The sequence below is a fragment of the Amphibalanus amphitrite genome, unplaced genomic scaffold, assembly GCF_019059575.1.
Source record: "Amphibalanus amphitrite isolate SeventyFive unplaced genomic scaffold, NRLGWU_Aamphi_draft 000112F_arrow, whole genome shotgun sequence".
NCBI lineage: Eukaryota > Metazoa > Arthropoda > Thecostraca > Balanomorpha > Balanidae > Amphibalanus > Amphibalanus amphitrite.
Genome location: NW_024881607.1, coordinates 806,648 through 812,513, shown reverse-complemented (window position 1 = coordinate 812,513; position 5,866 = coordinate 806,648).

Sequence of the window (5,866 nt, the reverse complement as noted above, 5' to 3'; positions counted from 1 at the left end):
GATATAAAGACATTATTTCTATGTAGGGTTCAGTGGATAGAGTGATACTTAGCGTTACAAATGCAACAAGCGCGTCAGTCTGAAATAAAAACCGGCCACTAAAACATTTTGTTGTAAAGGCCTGGTTACTACTTACTAGAGATGTCAATCGGATACCAACTTTTATTAGGTAGGTACACGGTACACCGATACCAAACCGATACCAAGTTGGTACAATGGACCCTCAATGATGTACACTGAAAGAAAAAAATACCACCCTATAATAGTTAGTTTTTGGGTAGTGGTCATATACCTATTGAACAGCCTTTTACTTATGGTATTGGTAAACCAGTTAACGATCCCAGTACAATAGGCGGAACTATGGTCAAGCGTGCCCATTTTCGGGAACGCATTTTCGTTCCCATGTTTGGGAACGATAAACCCAAGGCCTTGGGCGTAACACTTACTGGCTGACCTGACCAGACCTGACTCGACCTATGCCAAATGCTAAAAATGTTAAAAAGGACTGAGGTTCGGCGCAAAATTTTGTGCTAGGTAGCATTGAGGCTGGAGGTTTGTATTTTCGATTTTTTTTAATCGTCTAGTAGGGCAATGTGAGGGGGGCAACAAACTAATATAAAAACATGGGTCGATTTCTGGCGCTGGGGGGTATTTGTCCCAAAAGCCCCCTCCTCCTGAGCCCAATCTTACCAATGCCGTAAATAGGATTTGGCAGCACTGACCGGAGTTTACGGTACTGATATAAAAATATCCTTTTTTATTTACATCCAGGCATCTTGTCCAATGATTTTGGTAGCGTTAAAGGAAAAGGGCCACCTTCGTGAAATATGAAGATATCGTTGTTTTTCATTTTGACATTATTATTTTTCATTTTCTTTTTAAAACTGGTGCCAGAAGTGCACAATTCGCGAAAAAGTATTTAAAACTATTTAACATATTGGTACTATGTTGATACTCTCTACGGCACCTACTGTATGATGGCATAGCGATGACGTCACACTCAAGCCAATCAGCGTTCAGAAGACAGACTCGTCGGATTGTGTCAGATAAGCTGATTGGTTAAAGCTGAGCTGGTTGGAGCTGATTGGTAAAAAACCAAAGCCTCGCCGCGGGTGGCTGTATTGTCGGATAAGAACGCATTCCCAGTAAACATGACGACGTCGGCCCGACGTCGGCCCAACGTCGGTTCAACCTCGGCCCGACATCAGCTGGACGTCGGATATGCCCGCATGTTCCGACGTCCAGCCGAAGTCCAGCCGACGTCGAGCCGACGTCGGGCCGAGATCGTTTGCCGAGGTTGACGAGATCGTTTGTCGTTGGACCGACGGGGCCGACGTCGGCATGTTTATTGGGACAATGCGCCAAAAATTTCAACCGGCGGCGGGATTCGAGCCCCCCAGTCGCCGACGTCGGCATGTTTACTGGGACAACACGCCAAAAGCATCAGCCGGCGATAGGATTCGAACCCCGTGTCATTCGAACGCGAGGTTAGTGCGGTAACCACTACACCACGCAGCCAGCTGACGAACGTGGTTTGTTTTGTTGGGTTATGCCCTTTCGGTCTGACAAGACCATTTCAGAGCCGGAAGGATCATAGGATGGAGACATTGGTCTTCTTGGCGAGCACCCTGGGTCCAGTTCATATAGAGTCCCTGGTCCCATTGCTGTTACGTGACACTTAGGTATTGGAAAGGGCGACCCCACAATGGATTCATATAGCCACTCTTACACACCTGCACCAACGTTTCCCAAAGTGTCCCTTTGATAAGTGGCACTTTGGCAAAGTGACACTTGCCGACTGGCCTTTCTATATGAACTGGGCCCGGCCCTGGTGAGTTGCCGGGGCTGAGCCTGACCAAAGGATAGGCCGAGCAGCCCCCAAGCACTCACCGCACCCGGCTGCGCATTTACAAACTGTATACACGCCTTCGGAGCGCCAATCATATTGCACCAGCCGCTGGCGTGACGTCGGCCATGACGTCAGAGAAGGGGCGGAGCGAAGTTGGTTAGCCAGCTGTTTTCACAGCGCGGCGAGCGGCGCAGTGCGGCGAGCGCGCGATTTTGTTTGTAAACAATCGTTGCCAAGGCCGTATTGGTATAGATAGATGGTTGCAGCGTGATTGATTTTGATTGTTTGATTGATGTGATGCGACGAGTATCATGGATGAGGATACTTACGATAGCATAATTGGTAAACACAGTTGCCTGCAAAGTTTGAATGTCAATCAGACCGATTGTTCACCAAGCGCCTGTGGCCAAGAGGCCGTGATCCTCGCATATCACCTATAGCAGCCGAGTTCGATTCTCGGGGCGGCGAGTTTTTCTCATGAGCTTCGACGTCTAATTGAACGGTTTTACGTAAGCCTATAAGTAATATAAAGCAAACCCCTCTTATTGACGAACGCGGTTGGCGGCTCACACGCATGTTGCAGGTCAGAGTGGGTGGTATGAAACGACGCGTCTCGACCGTCTCCGTGTTGTTTGCTAGGTGTGCACGCTGTCAGTGCACGGGTTTTGTGCATTTCGCCGAAAATCATTCTGGATTCTAATGAAATCGGACGTCTAAATAGGCCGACTCGGCGGCGCTCTGAACGGCAGACGGCTTAAAAGATCAACTTGAAACTTATAGCCCGTCTAGCGGCATCGATTTTGGCGAGGCACTTTTCGGATCTTCGGCATTTTGGAGCATAGTTAAGAGATCCGAAAAGTGCCTCGCCAAAATCGATGCCGCTAGTCGGGCGTATAAGTTTCAAGTTGATCTTTTAAGCCGTCTGCCGTTCAGAGCGCCGCCGAGTCGGCCTATTTAGACGTCCGATTTCATTAGAATCCAGAATGATTTTCGGCGAAATGCACAAAACCCGTGCACTGACAGCGCGCACACCTAGCAAACAACACAGAGACGGTCGAGACGCGTCGTTTCATACCACCCACTCTGACCTGCAACATGCGTGTGAGCCGCCAACCGCGTTCGTCAATAAGAGGGGTTTGCTTTATATTACTTATAGGCTTACGTAAAACCGTTCAAGTAGACGTCGAAGCTCATGAGAGAAACTCGCCGCCCCGAGAATCGAACTCGGCCCCTCTAGGCGATATGCCAGGATCATAGCCACTTGGCCACAGGCGCTTGATGAACGATCGGTCTGATTGACATTCAAACTTTGCAGGCAACTGTGTTTACCAATTATGCTATCGTAAGTATAACTTGGTCTTTCGGATGAACTATTTTCCCAAACAAGATCAGGGGTTTTAGCTAGTTGTAAATATTCAACACAACATTACAATTTCTCATCGAGTAGGTAAGCTCCACGATCCGCGAGTCTTCCGCTCCGCCCCTGCACTTGACGTCACCTGCCAAGCGCCGCTACAGCCTTTCACTCCGCCCATTGGCATGACGTCACGGCTCGGTCTCCGAAGACGTGTATACAGTTTGTAAATTTGCCACCCGGCTACGGGCGAGCTCGGCTTACGGACAATCCCAAATGGGATAAAGTCTCCCGTCCAGTCCGGATCAGGGGGTTGCGGCGTGGAGGAAGATTTGAGTTTCCTGAGGATATTTTGAATACAGAAGCTCTTTATGAAACATGAAACATGTATTTCATATTATTTTAACGGTCAAAACAGCGGCCGATGTCGGTCCGACGTCGCCCCGACGTCGGCTGGACCTCAGCAATTAATCTCGGTCCGACGTCGGCCCGACGTCGGCTGGACCTCGGCTGGACGTCGGAACATGCGGGCATATCCGACATCCAGCCGACGTCGTGCCGAGGTTGGACCGACGTCGGGCCGACGTCGGCATGCCGATGCCGAGTTGCCGACGTCACCCCGACGTCGGCCGACGTCGGGCCGACGTCGGCATGTTTACTGGGTTCCTGGGATAAGGACGCATTCCTGGCGTATTTTCTTTTAAAATTGCCGATAACTACGAATGGAGGCCGAAATCGGCCGTAAGGAGGTAGACAAGTAGGTTTTCGGACACGGGCTACAAGATGGCTATCTCAGCTTCAATCCCCATGTTAAAGGTGGCCCTTTTCCTTTAATGATTATGATTGTTGCCCGAACGAATGAATAAGTGAATGTGGAATAGTTTTGAATGTATCTGGTAACTTGGTTATTTGGAATGTAGTTGGTAACATTCAGAACTATTCTACATTCACTTCCCAGTAAACATGCCGACGTCGGGCCGAGGCTCGGCCCGACGTCGGCCCAACGTCGGTTCAACCTCGGCCCGACATCGGCTAGACGTCGGGTATGCCCGCATGTTCCGACGTCCAGCCGAAGTCCAGCCGCCGTCGAGCCGACGTCGGGCCGAGGTCGTTTGCCGAGGTTGACGAGATCGTTTGTCGTTGGACCGACGGGGCTGACGTCGGCATGTTTACTGGGACAACACGCCAAAAGAATCAGCAGGCGATGGGATTCGAACCCCATGTCATTTGAACGCGAGGCTAGTGCGCTAACCACTACACCACGCAGCCCAAATAGCGAGGTTAGTTTGTTTTGTTGGGTTATGCCCTTTCGGTTTGACAAGACCATTTCAGAGCCGGAAGGATGATAGGATGGAGACATTGGTCTTCTTGGCGAGCACCCTGGGTCCAGTTCATATAGAGTCCCTGGTCCCATTGCTGTTACGTGACACTTATTGGAAAGGGCGACCCCACAATGGATTCGTATAGCCACTCTTACACACCTGCACCAACGTTTCTCAAAGTGTCCCTTTGATAAGTGGCACTTTGGCAAAGTGACACTTGCCGACTGGCCTTTCTATTTGAACTGGGCCCGGCCCTGGTGAGTTGCTGGGGCTGAGCCTGACCAAAGGATAGGCCGAGCAGCCCCCAAGCACTCACCGCACCCGGTTACGGGCGAGCTTGGCTTACAGGCAATCCCAAATGGGATGAAGTTTCCCGTCCAGTCCGGATCAGATGGTTGCGGCGTGGAGGAAGAATGAAGATTTGAGTTTCCTGAGGATATTTTGAATACAGAAGCTCTTTATGAAACATGAAACATGTATTTTATATTATTTTAACGGTCAAAACAGCGGCCGATGTCGGTCCGACGTCGCCCCGACGTCGGCTGGACCTCAGCAATTGATCTCGGTCCGACGTCGGCTGGACCTCGGCTGGACGTCGGTACATGCGGGCATATCCGACATCCAGCCGACGTCGTGCCGAGGTTGGACCGACGTCGGCATGCCGATGCCGAGATGCCGACGTCACCCCGACGTCGGGCCGACGTCGGCATGTTTACTGGGTTATGCATTCGTTCAGGCAACATTCATAATCATTAATGCTATCAAAATCATTGGACAAGATAAGCTGGTTATAAAAAAGGATATATTTGATATCAGTGCCGTCAACTCCGGCCAGTGCTGCCAAATCCTATTTACGACATTGATAAGATTGGGCCCTGGATCGGGGATCCGCCAGTGGGGTCAGGTGGCCTACCATGCTTACAAAAAAAAAACCATCGTATCAGGGCTATGACGAAAAATAAGTGGCCTAAATCCGATGAGAAAACAGGGTTTGGGGGTACCCTAGGTTTGGCTCCGTTACCTGGTATGCCCCCCCGCGCTGAAACCCTGGATCCGCCAGTGATATCACACTAATACACTAAGATTCGTGTTCGACATTTACTTACTAATAGACAACTCTGAACTCAGCTAGGGTAGTTACAGGGAATTATGGGCATTAAAAACAGCATCAACATTTTACCTATTCTAATTTCTGAAATTCGCACCACTTGAAGATACAATACAATCTTCTTGGAACCGACGAATGAAGTTACCTCGCATGTCTATCGCTTGAAACAGAAACGTGCGCAGGTAGAAAGGCGCTTACACCTGTAAACAACGCTCAGAATCAAAACCAAACAA